Genomic DNA, 26,143 nt, shown 5'->3' with positions numbered 1-26,143 from the left:
GTTTGTATGTCAAGTTGCAATGATTTGAATAACATTTTCCCTTCTACAATACAATCGAAGGCAGATTCACCAAACCTTGGAAACCAATAAGCAACACACTCTTGTTAATACGTCTGCAACAAATGCTACTATTATGTATTATTAACATGTATTTAAGTGTCACTCCACAATGATACAATAATACAACATACTGATTTTATTAAACCACATTGTGGACCTCTCAAATTAAGTTGAGGCACTAAAAACAATTATGGTCAAACACAGTACTGGCATCATCTATAACATTTTGTCATCTATAATACATAATGTGTGTGCAATAGTTATTTTTCTTTTTCTATAATTGATCTGAATGGAGAAATTGAAAAAGGTCATTTTCATATTCCTTTATTAAAGTGCGTTGCTGCTGCTGCTGCTGCTGCTGGTTGTTGTTGTTGTTCAGTGCTCTGTCAGGTGGTTGAGGATTGGTTGTTGATCTGAATCTCAACTACCCAACCATTGCACTTTTTGTCCCCTAAAGGACACTCAGATGACATGCTTATAAAGAAATTACATTTCTGTTCTACAGGTACGATAGATTTGGGTGAATGTTCTCTCATTTACTCAGACTTAAAGCTTGACAGGTTTAATTACATTGTATCTTCCATGCAGCTGTGTCAGCAACACCTACAGGCTGCATGCTAATGTATGCAAATAAGCCAGCCTTTCCATATGCAAAGCAATTCATTTTTTAATGATTTTAATGATACTTCACGGTGGTGGTTGTTGATATGGAGATAGTCAGTGTATGGCGGATAAATCTGAGGGTATGCATGTCCTTGCATGCAATGTTTTCAAGCTGTGTGCATTAGGAAGACTGCAGTGTTCCTCAATGAACTGGCAGGAGAAATAATCTCAAACCATTCCAATCATAGATTAATTGATTGTACTGCTCTTATTAGACCCCAGTCTATCCCTACTTCTCACATCTCTCTCATACCATTTTATCCCATAGGAAAGACAGAAGCCTACTACTATCTCTATTGAAAAAGAGCTCCATTTGAGCAGCTGTTTGGATTAACATTTTCAACAATTGTATCGCAGAAATGTCATTGTCTATGAACTCATTCTGGGTAATTGTGTAAGGCCTCCTAGTTTGAAGCTTATGGCCATTGCAATGCTGAACTGGTCTGGAACAACTACTGTACAGTAAACCATGCTACATTTGCTGGCTATGTACAGTATGTGCTGTTTGTCTACTAATTGAAACACTAAATAAATAAAGACAATGAGTGTTTAATCATTGTTTTTTTCATCAGCATCCCCTATGTCCACTGCTGACACAGTTGTATTCCACCAGCCAGGACAGCCCATGGTATTTATCAGTGAGTGGTCAGTTCCATTGAAATCCTGTAATGACAGCCATAGGAATGACAGCCATAGGAATGACAGCCATGGGAATGACAGCCAAGATGGACTAGCACAGTATGTTGTGGCTTGTGTTTGTATGTGTGTTGCATGTGTGAGCGAGCATCCGTGTGTGTGCAGTACTTGATTTGGATTGAAGTATGTTTTGGTACTCATTTTGGGTGCTGGTAGCCTACTGTTTGTATTTAGGTGCAGGAGCTCCACAATACTTTTGAGCTAATATTCTATAAGAGGAACAGGAGTTCTAGCAGTAGAACATTGGAGGTATTCAGCTCCGGTGAGCTCCTGCCCAAGTCAAGCACTCTGTGTGTGTAACCAGTGTGAAATGGCTAGCTAGTTAGCGGGGTGCGCGCTAACAGCGTTTCAATTGGTGACGTCACTCGCTCTGAGACTTGAAGTAGTTGTTTCCCTTGCTCTGCAAGGGCCGTGGCTTTTGTGGAACAATAGGTAACAGTGCTTCAAGGGTGTCAGTTGTTGATGTGTGCTGAGGGTCCCTGGTTCGAGGTGAGGGACAGAAGCAACACTGTTCCTCCTGCGTGTGTGTGTGTGTGTGTGTGTGTGTGTGTGTGTGTGTGTGTGCGCGCGCTTGCGTCTGCTTGTGTGTGCATGTGTTGTCTGTGGGTTCCACTCCAGCATAATGACTGGCAGGAGATTTACTGGTCCTGATTTATGCAGCATGTTATCTTCATCTGATTTGGCTCTCAGTCAAATGGGAGAGAGAGAACATGCTGCTGGAATCTCCATTTTAATTTTAAGCTGGAAGTCATGCTTCCATATACAAAATGGTAACATTGACAAATGATTTGCATTTTCATGTTTATTTTCACTTTGTTTTGGTTTTTCCATTTATATTTTGATGTTGGACGTTAGCACATTAGCATGTTGGGCGCATCGATTGGTGTCACCTCATTAGTCAGAAGGTGTTTCACCTGTGCTGGCCCAGTGCCCCAGTTGTCTTGAGAGATGTGGAGGGTAAACACCTTTAGTTTGCACTCCCTATTTGTTTGTTTTTTAAACAATCCTTTATCTGATCTTCCCAGGGTTTTCCACCACTTCTTTTTCCACCACTTCCTGTCTTTAAGTTTGGTCGCGGTTTTAATTTTGTTTCGTTCTTCTTGGGAAAATTTTGTGGGCACTCATGGTGGGTGTCTTTAAGGTCCCAGTTGTTGTTGCTAGTCAATTTTTAGTGGACACCCCCATGAATGTCTTTCAGAACCCCTTCATTTTTGGCGGCAGGTAGCCTAGTGGTTAGAGCGTTGGGCCAGTAACCGAAAGGTTGCTAGATTAAATCCCCAAGCCCCTGAACAAGGCATAATCCACTGTTCCTAGGCCGTCATTGTTAATAAGAATTTGTTCTTAACTGACTTGCCTAGTTAAGTAAAGGTTAAATAAAACATTTAAATGTTGGTTGTTGTTAGTGACTGTTTGTTAGTTCTGTTTTTTGTTAGTTCTGTTAGGGCGACAATTTTTGGTTTCTTGCTGGGAGCGTAACAAAATGGGGGTTCATCCGGAATCCTGTTTCCCATGAGTATGGTAGTCGCTCCAATCACCTACTCTGAAGCTCTGCTGTGCCCAGATATGAGTGTTAAAAGTATATTTTGGTGGTAGTTTCTGTCACTGACATCCACCCAGAGGGATTGGTGGAATCATTTTGAAAGTTGCAAACTCACACAAAAAAAGCCATGGACTGATTTTAAGTTAGATGCATTTGTGTAAGACGCTACATGGGAGATGCTAGATAAATGTACGAAGGCGAATCTGCCCGCCATTACAAAGCATTATGGCATCAAATTTGCACATGCTGAATCAAAAGCAATAGTCAAAGAGTTCTATACTGTCCCGTTGTCAGAAAAGTACCCTAGAGTGTTCCCAGCGTATGCCGTTACATGTGCTATGTCTAAGAAAGTTGCATGGAGCAAGTCTAGTGTTTAGGATGTCAGCGATGCCACCATGTTCGATCTGTCTGAGACATTTATGTGTGATCCTGATTTCGGTTAACCTCCTGAGTTGATCTCTCCTTTGAAAACCCCAAAAGTGAGCGAGTTTGTAGGGACCACTCAAGAAAGAGATGTTCCCTACAGTTGACACTTCAATGTCTAGGAAGCAGCTGTTTGCTGAACAGCGTAAAGAAGTTTCCCTCTCCCCTCTTTTTGCTGAGATACATCCAGAGGAGGAGTTTGACATTTGTATGGGTTACTTTGACAGAGATGATTTTCTGATGAGGAAGAGTGGTAACCACGCCCATTAATTTTTTTCAGAACCCGTCCTAGAACCCCACCTGTTTTGTTTAAGTTATTATTACTGACTCTTTGTTAGTTCCCCCTTCTATTTGAATGACAATTTTTGGTTTCTTTCTGGGGAATGTAACAAAGGGAGTATTTAGTGTGTCTTTTTCATTCACTAAGCATTTTAATGTATGCTTACAGATATTTTTGTTGCATATTTCCTAGAAGCATTAGGAAATTATGTTTCTATTCACTTTTAATTCAATCTATATCTAGAGGAATACTACTTAACAGTAAACTCATTGGGAAAGCTCATCTTGTGATTCAATGTTCATCAAAACATATCAGAATTGGCTGAGAACTGTCCATTTACTAGCTCGGGTATCCAGTGTCCCCATGGAGAGTGCAATAATCAGAGTTCTCCACAGTTTCCAACGTGTAAATTAATCTGTTACTTCCATCTCAGCTGACCAAGGTGACAGAGAGGAAATAGATCATGTGTAGCTGCACGTGGATGTTCCTGCTGTACACTCAAACTGTCATCAGGGAGGCAGGTAGCCTAGCGGTTAAGACTGTTGGGCCAGTAAATGAAAGGTTGCTGGTTTGAATCCCAGAGCCGACTCAGTGAAACGTACATCGATGTGCTCTTGAGCAAGGCACTTAACCCTAATTGCTCCTGTAAATTGTTCTGGATAGGAGTGTCTGCTAAATAACTCAAATGTAAAAATACACTTGGGACCTCCATGTTTAGGTTGGTAAGATTTGTGTTTGAGTGTGTTTTTTCTATGTAGTAGATTTGGGAAACCCTCCAATCCTCCTTTCACCAGTGGTTCAATAGAGCCGGAACCGCCGGATGCCAGGCTCCTTTACCTTTGGTTAAAACCTCTTAGGGTGCATGAACCGCTAGCGTGACACCTATGACAACATCCGGTGAAATTGCAGAGCACAAAATTCAAAATACAAAAATCGTAATATTAAACATTCATGAAAATACAAGTGTCATACATCATTTAAAAGCTTAACTTCTTGTTAATCCAACTGCATCGTCAGATTTCAAAAAGGCTTTACGGCGAAAGCATACCATGCGATTATCTGAGGACAGCGCCCCACATCAAAATACCTTTTCAACCAGCACAGGTGTCACAAAATCACCAATAGCAATTAAATAAATCACTTATCGTTGAAGATCTTCCTCTGTTTGCAATCCCAAGGGTCCCAGCTACACAATGAATGGTCGTTTTGTTCGATAAAGTCCTTCTTTATATCCAAAAAAGTCAGTTTAGTTGGCGCCAATGATCTCAGTAATCCACTTGTTCAACATGCATACAAACGAATCCAAAAAGTTACCGGTAATGTTCGTCCAAACAAGTTAACTTCTTTGGGATAGGTGGCAGTATTTTCACGGCCGGATAAAAAACGTACCCGATTTAATCTGGTTACTACTCCTGCCCAGAAACTAGAATAGGCATATAATTATTGGCTTTGGATAGAAAACACCCTAAAGTTTCTAAAACTGTTTGAATGGTGTCTGTGAGTATAACAGAACTCATATGGCAGGCCAAAACCTGAGAAGATTCCATACAGGAAGTGCCCTGTCTGACAATTTGTTGTCCTTCTGTTGCATCTCTATCGAAAATACAGCATCTGTGCTGTAATGTGACATTTTCTAAGGCTTCCATTGGCTCTCTAAAGCCGCCAGAAAGTGGAATGGGGTGTCTGCTGTCTCTGGGCGAAGAACAGCAGGAGAGTTTGTAAGTGGTCAGCCTAGGGACAGTGAGACTGGAGATGCGCGGTCACGAGACTACTCCATTTTTTTCTTTCAGCCTTTGAATGAATACAACGTTGCCCGGTTGGAATATTATCGCTATTTTACAAGAAAAATTGCATAAAAATTGATTTTAATAACAGCGTTTGATATGCTTCTAAGTACGGTAATGGAATATTTTGACATTTTTTGTCACGAAATGCGCCCACGAAATGTCACCCTTCGGATAGTGTCCTGAACGCACGAACAAAACGGAGCTATTTGAATATAACTATGGATTATTTGGAACCAAAACAACATTTGTTGTTGAAGTAGAAGTCCTGGGAGTGCATTCTGACGAAGAACAGCAAAGGTAATCCAATTTTTCTAATAGTAATTCTGAGTTTAGTGAGTCCCAAACTTGGTGGGTGTCAAAATAGCTAGCCGTGATGGCCGAGCTATGTACTCAGAATATTGCAAAATGTGCTTTCGCCGAAAAGCTATTTTAAAATCTGACACCGCGATTGCATAAAGGAGTTCTGTATCTATAATTCTTAAAATAATTGTTTTGTGAACGTTTATCATGAGTAATTTAGTAAATTCACCAGAAGTTTTCGGTGGGTATGCTAGTTCTGAAAATCACATGCTAATGTAGCTGGTTTTTTATATAAATATGAACTTGATTGAACAAAACATGCATGTATTGTATAACATAATGTCCTAGGAGTGTCATCTGATGAAGATCATCAAAGGTTAGTGCTGCATTTAGCTGTGGTTTGGGTTTATGTGACATATATGCTTGCTTGGAAAATGGCTGTGTGATTATTTGTGTCTATGTACTCTCCTAACATAATCTAATGTTTTGCTTTCGCTGTAAAGCCTTTTTGAAATCGGACAATGTGGTTAGATTAACGAGAGTCTTATCTTTAAAATGGTGTAAAATAGTTGATTGTTTGAGAAAATTGAATTTTGATAATTTAGTTGGTTTTGTATTTCGCGCCGTGCGATGCCATTGGCTGTTGGCTAGGGGTTCCGCAGGCGGAACAGGGTTCCGCTAGCGGAACGTCTGTCCTCAACAGGTTAAACGATGTTTCTAATTAATCCTCAGGTACTCTAATATCTAAATAAACAATAATATTTAAGATGGATAATAGTATGTTCAATAAGGAAGATAAATAACGAAGAGCGTGCACCTCATTCACGCGCCAGCAAGACTACTTTTCTAATGAGAGACACCTTGGAAAAACTACAACTACTTGCTCATTTTTCAAAAAACAAGCCTGAAACCCTTTCTAAAGACTGTTGATATCTAGTGGAAGCCATAGGAACTGCAATCTGGGTCCATCTATTTGTATATCTCATAGGCTAGCATTGAAATGGCCTGTGACCTCAACAACAAAATAATTCCAGATGGATTTTCCTCTGGTTTTTGCCTGTTATATCAGTTCTGTTATACACACAGACATTATTATCAAAGTGTTTTCTATCCAATGCTACCAATTATATGCGTATCCTAGCTTCTGGGCCGGAGTAACAGGCAGTTTACTTTGGGCACGTCAGTCATTCGAACTTCCGAAGAATAACCAGTATGCCGAAGAAGATTTATTAAAGAGAGAGCCAACCGGTAGCCAAGCTCCTTTACCTTGGGTTAAAGAGAGCCAAACGTGATCCGGGCTCCTTGACCTTTGATTAAAGAGAGCCAGGCCGAGTTCCAGCACAGAGTAGGATAGATAGAAATGTTCTTCAAAAGTACTACTACTTAACCCAGCGGTTCCCAAATTAGGGGTCACGACTCCATGTGGGGTGCCTGATATGGAATGGGGTCTATATTATAATATCGTCTTGTATCTCAAAATCATTGTAATTTGGTTAACCTTACAAATCTAAATTAAAATTATTCAAAGATAAAATTCAACCAGGGAACGCCCTTAGATCATGGGAAAAGGCCACTCTTGACAGTTGCACTTGAATCATTCCCACGGCGAATGGCTAGGCCTGCTACGCTATGAAACCACACACTATTGCAGAAACTTTGATATTACCGGCTGCAATTGACATTGTGAAAATAACGTTTGGGGAGACAGAGGCACAGAAACTCACAACAATACCTTTGTCAGATAAAACTGTTCAACAAATAATTTATGCTACTGCTAGCAATCAAGAGGAAACTGACTGAACCATTCAAACTCCCCAGCTGATGCTCTCCAAATGGACGTTAGCTGTGAGATGCCGAGATGTCCATGCATTGACTTTTGCTTGCTATACATGTCAGGGGATGCTATTCATGAGGACATAATATTCTGTCTCACGATTCCTGAGCATGAAACGGCACAGGGGATGTTCAGTGTGTTGCGTGGCCATATTGACGAAAAAAAGATGGGATCGAATGGTGAGCTTTTGCACAGATGTGGCTCCATCTATGGTGGGACTCTGGGCAGGCCTCTGTACTCAAGTTATGATTGTGTCTCCCTCTGCCATATGGACACATTGTATGATACACCGAGAGCAACTGGCAGCAAAAGAGCTGAGCACAGAACTCGGCGATATACTGCAGCAAGTAACTTTGACTGTAAACTACAGCAAAACTATGTGGCGATATGGGATAAGCTCATGACAATGTTCAATTTCCCACGAGGCTTGGTGGTTATCCAGAGGGAGTGTTGGAATGATTTTTCGCATTGAGAGAGGAACTGTTGTCATTCACAATGGGTGTAAAAAAAAACTGACTTGGTTGACTTTCTGTGTAATGAAAAGAAAATGTGTCTCCTTGCCTATGTAACAGACATATTTGGGAAACTGAACACAAGCATGCAGGGGAAATACAAAAACATTCTACATATGAGTGACCGAATCAGTGGATTCAGAGGAAAGAATTCTTATTGGAGAGAGTCTTTCAAAAGCGAACCATGCCCCCTTCCCTCGCCTGTGCATGTTTCTAACAGAAAACAGCATCAGTAAGTGTCCCACATGAGTGATGACTGCTCACCTCCAACACTTGGAAGAGCACTTTGGGACCTACTTCCCAATCCATTCGACTGTGATCCTGGCTCTGTTGACATGCCAGTAAGTGAAATCAAACGTCTGATCGAGCTGTAATGTGACTGAATGTGTTCATTGGTCACAACGGAGGAGTTTTGGTTCCTGACTCAAAGGGAATACCCTGCCGTCGCCCTCTCAGCATTAATGCAGCATTCAAAACAACTGAGAACTCGGAACTGGGAAATCGTAAAATCTCCGACATCTGACTTTAGTGCATTCAATACAACTGTGAACCCGTAAAAACATGAGCTCCGACTGGGAAAAATAGTTTTGAACCGTCATCCAACTCAGAATTCAAACTCGGGAACTCTGGCCTCTTTCTAGAGCTGCGACTTTCCGACCTGAAGATCACTGACATCATTATATTTTTCAGAGTTCCCAGTTGTCTTGAAAGCACTACAAAACTCATGGTACCCTTTGCCAGCTCATATCTGTGTGAAGCTGGATTCAGTGCTCTCATCTGCATTAAAACCAAATATTGATCCAGGTTGGATGTGACAGCAGAGTTGAAGTGCACACTGTCGACCACGCCCCCTGACTATGAGATGCTCTGACACAACATACATCAAGCACACCCATCTCAGTAGTGGTGGTGAGATAAGATACATTATGTCAGACTAATTTGCAATTGACTGTCATATTCCCACATTAAAAGTATGTGATGGTGAGTTAAGATAATCAGAAATACTGTTTGAATGTTTTTCTCTTGACTGCCATAGCCCAAAATAAAAAAGTAAACATTGGCCGTTAATTACATCATTTTTGGTTGGGGTTGCATGGATTTTTAGATATCAAAATGGGGTCGTGGGCCAAGCAAGTTTGGGGACCCCTGACTTACCCTAACGCTAGAATCCTCAGGGATGTGTTTTGTCCCCACTCCTGTACATCTTGTACACTAATAGTTGTACTAGTTCCCATCCTAACAGACACCTCATTAAGTTTGCTGATGACACTGCCTTGATCAGCACAGCCTGTTGCATGATGACGAGGAACACCATGGCCCGGTCCTAGATGACTTTGTAGAGTGGTGTGACGAATCACACTTGGTCCTCAATGCCAATAAGACCAAAGAGATGTTCATAGACTTCAGGAAGCATACAACACCTACCTCTGCAACATCTATCAGAGGTCAGAACATAGAGATTGTAGAGGAATAAAAATATCAGGGTGTCCTCTTGGACAATAAGCTTCAGTGGAGTAAATGTACAGACCTGATCTACAAAAAGAGTCAATTGAGACTGTACTTTCTCAAAAAGCTGGGATCTTTTAATGTTAATTGTACTATACTGACTCTGTTTACAAATCTGTCATGGAGAATATTTTAACATTTTGTATTGTGTGTTGGTTTGTCAATTCCACTGTCAGCCAGAGAAATATGCTGAAAAGGATTATCATCACAGCAAGCAAGGTACTTGGAGTCAAACAGACAGGCCTGGATGAGATCTTTAAGGTCAGGGCCCTCCACAAGGCTCACAAAATCATTTTAGACCCAAGCCACCCCCTGTACCTGGACTTTGAACTACTCTCCTCTGGGTGCAGGTATATAGCACCCCTCGGCAGGAAAAACAGAACTCAACAATCATTTGTGCCAGGTGTGATATCTCTCCTAAATAACTTGGGCAAATGTTCCTATCGATCCAGTAAGGCCAGCATGCTAGTCTCTTTTTATTGGTATGTAACTGTTAGGAAAGTTGTATTGTCAATTTGTTTTGTTATTTAAACGCCACTTTAAACGTGTTCATGACACTGCAACAAAAGTTCCCCATGGGGACAATAAAGTCGGCTTGGAAAATTCCAGAAAATTATGTCATGGCTTTAGAAGCTTCTGATAGGCTAATTGACATAATTTCAGTCAATTGGTGGTGTACCTGAAGGTACCACGTTCATCTGTACAAACAATAGTACGCAAGTAAAAAACAACATGGGACCACGCAGCTGTCATACTGCTCAGGAAAGAGACGCAGTCTGTCTCCTAGAGATGAATGTACTTTGGCGCGAAAAGTGCAAATCAATCCCAGAACAACAGCAAAGGACCTTGTGAAGATGCTGGAGGAAACAGGTACAAAAGTACATACATTTACATTTTAGTCATTTAGCAGACGCTCTTATCCAGAGCGACTTACAGTAGTGAATGCATACATTTCATACAATTTCATACATTTTTTTTTTTTTTTTTTTTCCCTGTGCTGGCCCCCCGATATAACCTGAAAGGCCGCTGAGCAAGGAAGAAGCCACTGCTCCAAAACCGCCATATAAAAAGCCAGACTACGGTTTGCAACTGCACATGGGGACAAAGTTTGTATTTTTTGGAGAAATGTCCTCTGGTCTGATGAAACAAAATTAGAACTGTTTGGCCATAATGACCATTGTTATGTTTGGAGTGGAAAGGGGGAGGCTATCAAGCCGAAGAACACCATACCAACCTTGAAGCACGGGGATGGCAGCATCATGTTGTGGGGGTGCTCTGCTGCAGGAGGGACTGGTGCACTTCACAAAATAGATGACATCATGAGGATGGAAAATAATGTGGATATGTTGAAGCAACATCTCAAGACATCAGTCAGGAAGTTAAAGCTTGGTCGCAAATGAGTCTTCCAAATGGACAATGACCCCAAGCACACTTCCAAAATGGCTTAAGGACAACAAAGTCAAGGAATTGGATTGGCTATCACAAAGCCCTGATCTCAATCCTAAAGAAAATTTGTGGGCAGAACTGAAAAAGCTGTGGGAGCAATGAGGCTTACAAACCTGACTCAGTTACACCAGCTCTGTCAGGAGGAATGGGCCAAAATTCACCCAACTTATTGTGGGAAGCTTGTGGAAGGCTACCCAAAGTGTTTGACCCAAGTTAAACAATTTTAAGGCAATGTTACCAAATACTAATTGAGTGTATGTAAAACTTCTGACCCACTGGGAATGTGATGAAAGAAATTAAAGCTGAAATAAATAATTCTCTCTACTATTATTCTGACATGACCACACAGCTGGGCAGTAGTCCAGGTGCAACAAAACTATGGCCTGTATTACCTGTCTGGTCGACAGAGATGTGAAAAAGGCAGAGCAACGCCCTATCATGGACTGACCTTTTCATAGTTTAGAAAACATTCAGTCTATATGTTTTGACAATGAAAGCTTGATATCTAGGGTTAGACCCAGCGGTGTAGCCTCCTCAACTTGCTCAATAGCCACATTATTCAATAATAGATCTAATCGAGGCTTAGAGTTGAGCAAGTGATTTATCCCAAAAATTCTGCTTTTCGTTTTTGGGATATTTAGCACCAGCCTGCTGCTAGTTACCCACTCTAAACTGTCTGGAGATCTATTACTGGAGCATATCAGTTAAGTGTATCAGTTATTTATTTTAACGTTACATCCGATGTGTATACTGTTGCGTTGGCAGCGTACATAGACACAGGCTTTATTCAAGGTCAGTGAAAGGTAATTTGTAAAAACAGAAAACAAAAATGGCCCTCCTGCGGTACACCACACTCAACTGAATTTGCATGAGAGAGGCTTCCTTCCATTAACATAAACCCTCTGTGTTGTATTAATAAGGCAGAGGACGCAAATCCATAACAGCTATGTTGTTTCAGCAATAGGTTATGATCAATGACATCAAAAGCTGCATTGAAGTCTAACAAACCAGCTCCCACAATATTCTTACTATCAATTTCTTTCAGCCATTCATCAGGCATTTGTGTCAGTGCATGTTGAGTACCCTTCCCTATAAGCATGCTGAAGGTCTGTTGTTTATTTTTTTCCTGTACTTTGTATTTGATCAAACACCATTTTTTCCAAAGGTTTGCTATGCATTTGTAACAGGCTGATTGGTTGGCTGTTTGAACCATTAAAGGGTGCTCTGCTATTCTTGGGTAGTGGAATGACCTTTGCCTCCCCCATGTCTGAGGGCACACACCGTCTTTTAGGTTTAAATTGAAGTTGAGGCAAACAGGAGTCACAATGTATTACTCAACTAACCCAAGCAATTTACCATCCAGGTTGTTGGTACCAGGTGGTTTGCCCTTATTTATACATAGCAACAAAAAAATAATCACCTCTTCCACACCCACTTTGTGGAACTCAAAACTACAGTGCTTGTCTTTCCTTATTTGGTCCATTATGCATGAATATGAAGACTCAGTGTTTGTTGTTTGCATGTCATACCTAAGTTTCCTAATCTTGTCAACAAAAAAGTTATTAAAGTGGTAGTCAATATCAAAGGGTTTTGTTATAAACAAATCATCTGCCTCAATGAAAGATGGCGCCAAGTTTGCTTTCTTGTCTAGAATTTAATTTAAAGTACTCCAAAGCATTTTACTATTGTTCTTTATATAATTTATCTTTGTCTGTCACGTCCTGGCCAGTATAAGGTTAATTGGTATTGTAGTTTGGTCAGGACGTGGCAGAGGGTATTTGTTTTATGTGGTTCGTGGTGGTGTTTTGGAAAATAGGGTGTTTGATTTAGTATTTCCGGGTTTTTGGTTTATGGTCTGTGTTTATGTATTTCTATGTGTTATCTAGTTAGTTGTATGTCTATGTTTGGTTAATTGGGGTGGACTTCCAATTGAAGGCAGCTGTGTGGTGTTGCCTTTGATTGGAAGTCCGATATTAGTTGGGTGTGTTTGTTTGTCTAATTGTGGGAGATTGGCTTTGGATTGCTGTGTTGCCTTCAAGGCTGTCATTTTGTCGTTCATCGTTTTGTTTATTTTTTGTATACGTGTTTGTTTGTTTTTTCCTTCTTTTCCGTTAAATAAAGAAGATGAGTATACACATACCTGCTGCGTTTTGGTCTGCCATTTCTAACGACGAGCGTGACATTGTCTCATAGTGTAGTTTCTTCTTCTTTTTGTTTAGTTTAGTTACGTGATTTCTCAATTTCCTGTGTTTGCCAGTCTGCTGTGTTGTCAGACTAATTTGCTATTCCCTTTGCCCCATCCCTCTCAGCTATACAATTTTTAAATTCATCATTTATCCATTGGGATTTGGCAGTTCAAACAGTCCGTTTTTTGATGGGTGCATGTCTATCAGCAACCGGAAGAAGCAGTTTCATAGATTCTTCAAGAACAGCGTCCGGATGTTCCTCATTACACACATTTTGTAGATTTGGCTATTATATTAGGATCACTAAATCCGATGGGTGTGGAAACTGCTTTAGAGCAGGTTGCTCAGCAATAATAATAATAAGTGTTCCTTTTACCCAACTGAGGGGGTGTCCTCATCATGGACGTATGCTGAGGGCAGCATCACAGCTATGGGCTGTGTGATTGTGTGTGGATAGCATACCCGAATATTGACTCAGTCAAATTGGGGTTAGCCTAGATCTGTCGGCTCGTCCCCTTGAGTGTTGGGCTTGATGTGCTTCTCCAAGAAGTCTTGAACCTCCTTGGTAGTGGAAGACGTGGAAGGTCAAGATGAGTTTTGCTGGGTGGATGAAGCCGCATCTCAGGTTTAGTTTGCGTAGCTGTGATCTCACCTCATTGTAGGTTGCCCATTATTTCAGCAGTACGGCACTCAGATCTGGGTAGATGCTGATCCTCTTCCCTGCATAGATCAGAGCCCCAAATTCCGCTTCAAGGAGAACAATTTGCCCTTTGACTTCAAAACTGTGGATTCTTACATTCATACACTGAGATCTGTTCCGGTTGCGGTGCGCAGTGTTTATCAGCAGCATCAGACCCAGCTTCTCCTGCCCAAAAGCTCATAGGAAAGAAGAAGCACATGAAGGAAGTTGGGTTGCCTGCTTCCACACAAGTCTCTGACCCGCACATTGAATTTACAGGAATGATTTCTGAGTGATTCTGTTTTCTTTTTTAGGAGATGGATTTCCCCTTCTAACTTATTTTGCTCTGTTTCCAGGTCATGGAATCGCCCCTCTGTCACATTGGCCACTGTCTCCGAACTTTCCACTTTAGTTGAGTGAGCAGTGCAGGAGATTCATTAATCGGTTTTAATTGCAGGGGCAGAGATAATTTCCTCACGGACATTCTCTCGGAAAGTAGTTGCCAACTCTTTCTGTTGTCATGTGTTGAGATCCGCCATGTTCCAACAGTTGAATTGTGAACGGACAGAATATGCCAGCTGCTGGAGCAAAATATACCTGCCACTGTTCCTTGGAAAACAGCGAACGTCCCATGCGTTTCAATGCATGCCACCAGAACCTGCTCTCATAGTATATTGTAGTGTATTTGAAGTTTATTGTCGTGTATTTGAGGTTTAAAAAGGCATCTGAACTTTGTGATTTCCACATTGAAGGATTTTCCCTTGCATCAAAATGTATCAACCCCTACAAAACTGTCCTACACTGAGTTTTATAATGTAATACTTAATGGTTTAACATCGGCATCCATCAATGTAATGTAACGCTCTACCTCTACATTTACAGCACAGTGGTGGCAGCACCTGCCTCCCTCTTATTAAGTCAGGAGATCTTATTCCCATCATCCCAATACATTATTCATGCCTGAAGTCTCAGCGTTTATCATCAAAATATTTAGCAAATACACAGTAAATATATAGGGTGAAGCCAGCAATAATTTATTAAACTGTCAGTGAAGGCGTTGCGGTGGGATAATGAATTTTAAATTGACGAGAGCAACGTATTATTACGTTTTATGCAAAGACGGCAAATCCTATAGCCAAGGGGAATACCGTACATGCCATGAATTAATTGCAGTTAGGCATTCACTCCAATCCATGCAATGTAATGTAATTCCATCAAATAAAGAATTTCAACTCCACATAGAATAATTTTATCACCCCAAAAATGATGCTTAAATTCTATGTCAAGACTCTAATTTCGATATTAAACCGATAGATGATTGATTGTTCAATCCATAACTAGCAGTCGTATACTATCCTTTTAGAGGTGCAGGCGAAAAAGCGAGTAATGGGTACAACATTATGATTCACATCCATCACGTCTCCATGCTACCTTCACCATATGCTAATACTAAGGCCTAAATTACAACATATGGCACCATAAAAAGGTAAGAGGCAAAAGCCCTCGTGAAGAGCACTGAAGGAGAGAGTGAGGTGGAGAGCCATGGTGGATTCCCTATGCTCCCAATAGGATTTGTATTTATTTAACCAGGCAACTCAGTTAAGAACAAATTCTTATTTACAATGACGACCTACACTGGCCAAACCTGGACGACACTGGGCCAATTGTGTGCCGCCCTATGGGACTCCCAATCACGGCCGGTTGTGATACAGCCTGGATTCAAACCAGGGTGTTTGTAGTGCCACCTCTAGCACTGAGATGCAGTGCCTTAAAACCGCTGCGCCACTCGGGAGCCCAAGTAAAGTCGGGTTTATAAAGGTAGACGGAGGTGTTATATGTCAAAGTTAGTGCTACACATGCATGATGTCTGACACAGTGTGTTTGTAAATGGTTTCTAATCACAGTAAAGTTGGGCTCTGATGGCTCTTAATTGCTAATCTAGTCCTGTTGCATTGGCAGGATCAATCCTATCATCATTATGGTAGCATACTGCCAAGACTAGAATTAGGGAAAGGACCCCTAGCCATCATTAACAGTTTTAGTTTGCTCATCTCATCTGATTGATGGCCATTTATGGGGACTTCATCTTTAAGGTCAATGAAACCAGCTGCCAATTGAAAATGACTACTGCTACCAGCAGTCCACTGCATCCAGGGCACCAGACAATGTTCTGAATAGATATAAATGTCTATTAATAAATGGCAGAGTAGCTGTTGATGCCACCCGACCCTTTAGGTGACAATTAACAGAGAAGGACTCCTATCTGCATACTTTGTATCCCAGATTCTACTTCTGTTGAGCTGGGAGTTCAATGACTGGAGGTTCATCCCATGTAGCCTATCATGTCTTCACCACCTACTTTTCTGGTTGGGGATTGACTTCAAAATTGTGATACCGGTATGTTGCTTCTGGGCTTCAGTGTTAGTCTACAATACACGCCTTGTTCAGTGAGTTGAGTTTAGGGGCTGTAGCGCACTGCAGCAGCTTATATTTGTCCACCTCTTTTAGTTGTTCCCAAATTAATTGTACACCAAAGGGAGCTGGTGTCGGCCAACACACAAGCGGTATATCAGAATACAAAACGTCAGATAATGAAGACAGATTTTATACAAATTGAGCATTAGACTCCACCAAGTGGTTTTTCGTTACTCCTAAGCCCTTGATTGTTCTATTTCACTAAGGGGTTAGTGAAAAGAACCTGCTTCACCCAGACATCTCCAGAGGATCGAATACGGCCTGGTCCTTTAGAATACAGTTCCCTCTGACTGCACCCTGCACCAGCCATCCTCTCCTCATTCTAGCAGTACACTGTTTCTGAGAAAGTGAGCACTGCTATTACCATCACACAAGTCTCTATGGAATGAAATGGAACCCCAAACACATGTTAATATCAAGTCAGGGATGTCCTCAACTTTCCCCTAACAAAAAGACTGGCCACATTGTTCTGTATGAGACAAAGGGCCCAGTGCAATGACCAGTGAATGTGCCGTGAAGAGGGTGCCTTGTTACGCTCCCCAGTGCCATGTTACACTCCCCTCTGAACCATATCGGGTTGTCCTCATCAGTAAAAGTGAGACTGTGTGTGTGTGGCTGTGTGTGTGTGTGAGTCTGTGTGTGCGTGAGCGTGTGCGTGTGCATTTGTCTGTGTGGGTACACGTGTTCTAAAAGAGTAAATTCCTGTCCTGCACTCACCCCTCTCTGCTAAGGCCCTGGGGCCCCAAAGACCACACACAGACACACACACACACACACACACACACACGATATCTGCTCAGATCAGGTGACAGTTCAATAGAAAGTCAGCCTTGTTTGTTGGCCAACTCCGACCGCTCACATTACATCCTGACTCATATCAAATCATATCATTTTAATCCAATCTCTTTTATTAAATTCTCCGCCATGTACCCCCCCTTCCTCTTGGAGGGAATCTTTTGGAAAATGTCAGACAACAAATTAAAATAATATTGCATGGTAGTGTAGACGAGGGGACACTTTCATTTCATATCCCTTTAATTTCAAGTCGGAGAGCAAATGAGGTAGATAGATGGAAAGTGTAAACGATTGGCTACTACACATCACTTAATATGAGGCCTCGGAGTGGAACCCTACCTATATGTGCAGTACATATCTACCTCAACTACCTCGTACCCATGCACATTGACTCGGTACTGGTACTCCCTATATATAGCCATGTTATTTTCGACTCCCTATATACAGTGCATTCGGAAAATTATTCAGACCCCTTGACCTTTTACACATTTTGTTACGTTACAGCCTTATTCTAAAAATGATTAAATCGTTTTTTTTCCCTCCTCAATCTACACACAATATCCCATAATGACAAAGCAAAAACAGGTTCATAAATGTTGCAAATGTTTAAAAAAAATTCTAAAACTGAAATAACACTTTCAAACCCTTTACTCAGTACTTTGTTGGAGCACCTTTGGCAGCGAATACAGCCTTGAGTCTTCTTGGACATGATGCTACAAACTTGCCACACCTGTATTTGGGGAGTTTCTCCCATTCTTCTCTGCAGATCCTCTCGAGCTCTGTCAGGTTGATTGGGGAACGTCGCTGCACAGCCATTTACAGATCTCTCCAGAGATGTTCGATCGGGTTCAAGTCCAGGCTCTGGACTTGAACTCCTGTATTGTCTTGGATGTGTGCTTAGGGTTGATGTCCTTTTGGAAGGTGAACCTTCACCTCAGTCTGAGGTCTTGAGCACTCTGGAGCAGGTTTTCGTCAAGGATCTGTCTATACTTTACTCCATTCATCTTTCCCTCGATCCTGACTAGTCTCCCAGTCCCTACCGCTGAAAAACATCTCCACAGCATGATGCTGCCACCACCGTGCTTCACCGTAGGGATGGTGCCCGGTTTCCTCCAGACGTGACACTTGGCATTCAGGCTTGGTTTCATCAGACCAGAGAATCTTGTTTCTCATGGTCTGAGAGTCCTTTAGGTGCCTTTTGGCAAACTCCAAGTGGGCTGTCATGTGCCTTTTATTGAGGAATGGTTTCCGTCTGGCCACTCTACCATAAAGGCCTGATTGGTGGAGTGCTGCAGAGATGGTTGTCCTTCTGGAAAGTTCTAACATCTCCACACAGGAACTCTGGAGCTCTGTCAGAGTGACCATCGGGTTCTTGGTCACCTCCCTGACCAAGGCCCTTCTCCCCCGATTGCTCAGTTTGGCCAGGCGGCCAGCTCTAGGAAGAGTTTTGGTGGTTCCAATCTTCTTCCATTTAATAATGATGGAGGCCACTGTGTTCTTCTGGACCTTCAATGCTGCAGACATTTTGGGGCGCCCTTCCCCAGATCTGTGCCTCGACAAGATCCTGTCTCGTAGCTACACGGACAATTCCTTCAACCTCATGGCTAGGTTTTTTTTCTGACATGCACTGTCAACTGTGGGACCTTATATAGACAGGTGTGTGCCTTTCCAAATCATTTCCAATCAATTGAATTTACCACATGTGGACTCCAATCAATGGAAACAGGATGCACCTGAGCTAATATAACAGTGTAGCTTCCGTCCCTCTCCTCGCCCCTACCTGGGCTCGAGCCAGGGACCTTCTGCACACATAGACAAGAGCCACCCTCGAAGCATCGTTACCCATCGCTCCACAAAAGCCACGGCCCTTGCAGAGCAAGGGGAACAACTAATTCAAGGTCTCAGAGCGAGTGATGTCACCGATTGAAATGATATTAGCGCACATCCCGCTAACTAGCTAGCCATTTCACATCGGTTACACAAAATTTTGAGTCTCATATCAAAGGGTCTTAATACTTATGTAAGTAAGGTATTTGTTTTTTATTTTTAATGCATTTGCAAAAATTTTGAAAAACCTGTTTTTGCTTTGCCATTATGGGGTATTGTGTATAGATAGATAAGGAAAACATTTTTTTTATCAATTTTAGAATAAGGCTGTACTGTAACAAAATATGGAAAAAGTCATGGGATCTGAGTACTTTCCGAATGCAATGCATTATATTATGTTCTACTCCCTATAGCCATGTTATTTTTTACTCCTCCTTTTTACTACCTGTTGTCTACGAAGCATGTGACAAATAAAATTTGATTGATTGATTTGATTCCAGGTGTACTGATATAACACAGTGACATATGTAAAGACTTTATTTTGATTTCCCCTAATGATACATTTATACATTTTAAGTAATCTACCGTACACTGAGACTTTAAGCACTGTTAGAAATGGAGGGACAGTAGTTGCTGATTATATTTCCATAAATAATTTGTGACATCACAATTGTGCAAATTACAGTTCATAAAACAATTGCTCTGGGAAAATCAATGAATACATGTTTATTGTCAATAATCATATCTAGCTGTTCTTTGTGGCATAGCTGTTCTTTGTGGCATCCCTTTGGAAACTATTTCAGTGGAATTCGCATTAATTCAACTCACATGAGTGATATTGATTGTCTGAAATGCATTTTGGCAAATGAAACCATAGCCGACAGCGTGAAGCCAGAGGGAACAGATTTGTTTTGATGAATTATGCTTCTCCAGTAAATCCTTGCAATAATTCAGACATGTTTTTCAAAGGGATTTCACACATATGCAGGCACACACGTACACTTGCGTACACACACACAAACAGTTTGAGTTGCATTTCTTCTGGGAATAACATGATGCAGTAGTATCATTCTGGAAATGCCACCTGTTTGAATCGACAAATTTCTCCTGGAGTGAGAAAAACCTTGACAAATAATCTCAGAACACATTTCTACCCATATACTGTAATACCTGTATATCTTCCTCTATCCCAGAGACAGAAGCCTGTTCAATAATGCAGCAGGCATTCAGTTGAACCTGCTTTGTAAAGTTAGAACATCCTTACGGTATGTGAAATCATTATGTCATCTTCCAGTGGCATTTTCCAGGCCATTATTTCAGGAAGCATATGATATGGCATTTGATCTGTAGTCTGGCAGAGGGATAGTTATAAGTCAGAAGGAGCACCACACTGTTGAATTCTGCAGAGAAAGCTTTACAAACACCCACAGCTTTACACAATAATTTTAGCCTGCTTCTAACAGCAGGAAAATAGTCCTGCAACAACAGGAAATTTGAATTATTATGTGGATTACAATTTATGGACATTTTTGTAGCGGTTGATTTGTCGGGCAAATCAAGACTGAAATTTAATGTGGAAATTACAAACTTTAAAAGTATTTTTTAAACCTTGTACACACGTTACATTTGGCATTTCGTGCTGTGCAGGAACATTCTCTACAACAGATCTGTAACAATAACATCTTTGTTGGTATCTCTGATGCTACGGTAGTGGAACTAGAAGTGTCACTCACGGGGTAGTAACAAATCATCTAATCCCCAATCACTGCAGGCTAGGAATGAACACGTCTCCTCCTCCACAAGAGTGAAACTAATGGGATATGGAGATGATGAGTGTTTCTGTGTGTGACGCATATGGTTCCAGACTGCTTCAGCCCCTCACTGATGCACTGGCACCAAGGAGAAGGAGACTGAATGAACTTAAATCCTTTTGGGAAGATTTAATATATCTCCTCATGAATATCTGACGTGTCTTTGCTATACTTAGCCTCTGAACCACGCATCCATCATCTTGTGCAACAGATGTTCTTGCTACACCGGGTAATGGATTATCATGTTCCACAACACATCTGAACCAGCAGTGTGGGATGGGAAACAATGTGTTCACCATCGTTGGCATAGATTTGCTCTCATCATAGCCTTATTGTTTGAATCTGAGCTTGACCGAAAAGGGTCGGAAACTTTCTGTTCTCAGAAGGTTATGTGGCTCAATGACAAGATGATGACATCTTGGAGATACTATGCCCACAGGCCTACAAAAAAACTGTGTGAGAAGTCTGCCTAGTTCTTCATGTTGAGTGGCTGCTAATGAATTCCCCGGGGATTTCTATTGCAACATGGTCTCATTAGATGCCCGCAACACCCTTCCCTGCTCTGCCACGGGCCTATCTCCCTTTGAGTGTTCCCTGGGGTATCAGCCCCCGCTCTTCCCTGAGCAGGAAGAGGAGGTCGGCATACCTTCTGCCCAGATGTTTGTCTGCATCTGTCGTTGTACGTGGAGGAGAGGCCGGTCGGCCCTCCTCAAGACCACCTCCAGATATCGACGACAAGCGGATCGCCATCGGACGCCGGCTCCCCGATATCGTCTCGGGCAGAAGGTATGGCTGTCCACCCGGGATCTGCCCCTCCGGTTGGAGTCTCGCAAACTGTCCCCCCGGTTCATCTGCCCTTTCCCCATCTCCAAGGTCATTTGCCCCTCTGCTGTTCGTCTTCTGTTGCCCCGTACCCTTCATATACACCCCACCTTTCATGTGTCCCGTATTAAGCCTGTGTCTTACAGTCCTTTGTCTTCCATTTCCAGGCCCACCCCTCTCCCCGTGTCGTCGATGGCCATCCGGCATACACGATGAGACGTCTCCTGAGGTTTCAACCACAGGGCAGGGGTTTCCAGTGCCTGGTTGACTGGGAGGGTTATGGCCCGGAGGAGAGGTGCTGGGTCCCTGCTAGAGACATCTGAACCAAGCACTCATCACTGACTTCCACCACCGGCACCGCGGTCAACCAGGTATGCGCCCAGGTAGGACGTCAGGTGGCGCCCCTTAGGGGGGGGGGTACTGTCACACCCTGATCTGTTTCACCTGTCTTTGTGATTGTCTTCACCCACCTCCAGGTGTCCTCCATCGTCGCCATTATTCCCTTTGTACTTATACCTGTGTTCTCTGTTTGTCTGTTGCCAGTTTGTCTTGTTTGTCAAGCTTACCAGCGTTTGTCCTGTCAGCTCCTGTTTTTCCCAGCCTCTCTTTTTCTCGCCCTCCTAGTTTTGACCCCCACCTGTCCCGTCTCTGTACCCACCTGCCTGGGCTCTTACCGGTGAGCCTGGCATCTTTAAAGGACAAGAGGACACGAAATGACCAAGAGTCCCGCAATACAGACAAACTCTTCATGTCTATCCTGTATTGCCGTTCCGCTGGCGACAGCCCAGCTCTGCCTTGTGGCATAAGCTCAGGAAGCGGTGACTCGGCAGTCTTCGGCAGCCCTCGGGGCAGGTTGGGAAACCTCGGGTCCTCTCGGCATCGAGACCATCGGGAGCTTCCAGGTGGCAAGGTGTGATCCCTGGACGAATTTCCTCTCCCTCCATCATTCCCGTAATCGCCAATCGATACGGATGGTCAAAGTGATGAGGGAATCGAGCTCCGTAGGTAACTCCCGGGCAGCAAGCATATCCTTGACTTCCTCCGAGACACCGTGCAGGAACATATCAAACAGTGCCACTTGATTCCAAGCACCGTCCGCTGCCAACGTGCGGAAATCCACATGCATAATCAGCTACACTGTGGGAGTCCTGCCTAATCTAGATTAGCTTCCGGGCGGCATTTTGCCCGGAGAAAGGGGCATCAAAGACCTTCCTCACTTCTCCCATGAACCTCTCCAGACTAACACATATGGCTGGCTGTTGTTCCCACACGGCAGTAGCCCAGGTGAGAGCTTTCCCAGACATCAGCGTGATGAGGTAGGCTATCTTGGAGCGATACGAGGGGAAGGAGGAGGGCTGAAGCTCAAAGACTTGGGCACACTGAGCTAGGAATGCCCGACAGATGCTCGGCTCTCCATTGAAGTGTTCCCGGAGGAGGTAAGCGGGGCTCCCGAGAAGGTGGAGTGACCGATGAGCTGGCGTTGCAAGACCAACTGGCAACAGACAAACAGAGAACACAGGTATAAGTACACAGGGGATAATGGGGAAGATGGGCGACACCTGGAGGGGGGTGGAAACAATCACAAAGACAGGTGAAACAGATCAGGGCGTGAAACTGTATTAATATCAGGGATGTAGTGGTAAAAAAACATGGGTAATGGGTCAAATATAAACTCCAGTGGGAGGTTGAGATAAAATGAACAACCACAGATATAAACAACAAGGTATAACATTTGTAGAACTGCATTGTTTGCATTTTCATTGCATTTTAACCTCTATGGGCTAGGTGGGACGCTTGCGTCCCACCTACTCAACAGCCAGTGTAATCCCGTGGTGCGTTATTCAAATACCTCAAAAATGCAAAAACTTCAATTTTTCAAACATATGACTATTTTACACCATTTTAAAGACAAGACTCTCGTTAATCTAACCACACTGTCCGATTTCAAAAAGGCTTTACAACGAAAGCAAAACATTAGATTATGTCAGCAGAGTACCCAGCCAGAAATAATCAGACACCCATTTTTCAAGCTAGCATATAATGTCACATAAACCCAAACCACAGCTAAATGCAGCACTAACCTTTGATGATCTTCATCAGATGACAACCCTAGGACATTATGTTATACAATACATGCATGTTTTGTTCAATCAAGTTCATATTTATATCAAAAACCAGCTTTTTACATTAGCATGTGACTAGCATGTGACTAGCATTCCCACCGAACACTACCGGTGAATTTACTAAATTACTCACGATAAACGTTCACATAAAGCATAACAATTATTTTAAGAATTATAGATACAGAACTCCTCTATGCACTCGATATGTCCGATTTTAAAATAGCTTTTCGGTGAAAGCACATTTTGCAATATTCTCAGTAGATAGCCCGGCATCACAGGGCTAGCTATTTAGACACCCAGCAAGTTTAGCACTCACCAAAGTCAGATTTACTATAAGAAAAATGTTATTACCTTTGCTGTCTTCGTCAGAATGCACTCCCAGGACTTCTACTTCAATAACAAATGTTGGTTTGGTCCCAAATAATCCATTGTTATATCCAAATAGCGGCGTTTTGTTCGTGCGTTCAAGACACTATCCGAAAGGGTAAATAAGGGTGACGAGCATGGCGCAATTCGTGACAAAAAAATTCTAAATATTCCATTACCGTACTTCGAAGCATGTCAACCGCTGTTTAAAATCAATTTTTATGCCACTTTTCTCATAAAATAGCGATAATATTCCGACCGGGAATCTGCGTTTAGGTAAACAAACGAAAGAAAATAAAGCATGGGGTCGACTCGGGCACGCGCCTAAGCCCATAGTGCTCTGATTGGCCACTTGCCAAACGCGATAGTGTGTTTCAGCCAGAGGCTTCCTCGATATCATTCAGCTTTTTCCCGGGCTCTGAGAGCCTATGGGAGCCGTAGGAACTGTCTCGTTATAGCAAAGATCCTCAGACTTCAATAAAAAGAGCCAAGATAAACAACAACTTGTCAGACAGGCAACTTCCTGCATGGAATCTTCTCAGGTTTTGGCCTGCCATATGAGTTCTGTTATACTCACAGACACCATTCAAACAGTTTTAGAAACTTTAGGGTGTTTTCTATCCAAAGCCAATAATTATATGCATATTCTAGTTACTGGGCAGGAGTAGTAACCAGATTAAATCGGGTACGTTTTTTTATCCGGCCGTGTCAATACTGCCCCCTAGCCCTAACAGGTTAATGACGGCCTATGGGGAAGATTGACCATGTGGAGATGTTCATATCGAAAGCGTTCCACAGGGAGGCTGGCCAAAGTTGTCTCCAATGCTTACCACAGTTGTGTCAAATTGGCTGGATGTTCTTTGAGTGGTGGACCAATCTTGATACATATCAAAAAATGTTGAGCGTGAATAACCCAGCAGTGTTACAGTTCTATACACAAACCGGTGTGCCTGGCACCTACTACCATACCCTGTTCAAAGGCACTTAAATATTTTGTCTTGCCCATTCACCCTCTGAATGGTACGCATACACAATCCATGTCTCAATTGTCTCAAAGCTTAAAAATCATTCTTTAACCTGACTCCTCCCATTCATCTACACTGATTGAAGTGGATTTAACAGGTGACATCAATAAGGTATCATAGATTTCACCTGGATTTACTTAGTCAGTCTATGTCATGGAAAAAGCAGGTATTCCTAATGTGTTGTACACTGTTTATAAGTGTCTATTTACCAGTTGTGCACTTATTCACCTAGGTTTTTGTTTGTTTGTGGGAAGTCTTTAGACACGGCAGGAGTTGCGGGACTGTATTAAAAGGTACTTTTGTCCGGCATCTTGCATATACACTGTCATTAGCGTCTCTAGTTGCCTACTTGAGCCGACTCTTTTGAGCTGGGTTAGTTCGTTTCAGGTTTCAGGCCCTCGACCTGTACCGCGAGACGGCGGAGTTAGCCGTTTGAGAGAGTGGTGAATGTGCTGCTAAAAAGGCAAATCCAGGGGACGCAAGCGAACACAATGAACAAACCCCTGTTCATTATTCCACTCGTTCGCAAAGAGGTTAGTAATCAGTCAGATCAAGAACGCAAGGGTTCCGAGCTTTGATCAACGCTGGGAGCTATATTTAGATGTTGACCCGTAATGAATTGTCTTTATTGTGAGTAAAGCCAGTGTGTCTATGTATGCGGATGACTCAACGCTATACACGTCAGCTACTACAGCAACTGAAATGACTGCAACAATTAACAAAGAGCTACAGTTAGTTTCGGAATGTGTAGCAAGGAATAAGTTAGTCCTAAATATTTCCAAAACTAAAAGCATTTTATTTGGGACAAATCATTCACAAAACCCTAAACCTCAACTACATCTCGTAATGAATAATGTGGAAATTGAGCAAGTTGAGGTGACTAAACTGCTTGGAGTAACCCTGGATTGTAAACAGTCATGGTCAAAACATGTTGATACAACAGTAGCTAAGATGGGGGAGAAGTCTGTCCATAATAAAGCTCTGCTA

Source organism: Salmo salar, chromosome ssa20 (assembly GCF_905237065.1).
Source record: "Salmo salar chromosome ssa20, Ssal_v3.1, whole genome shotgun sequence".
Lineage (NCBI taxonomy): Eukaryota > Metazoa > Chordata > Actinopteri > Salmoniformes > Salmonidae > Salmo > Salmo salar.
Note: the sequence above shows the minus strand (reverse complement) of the source record.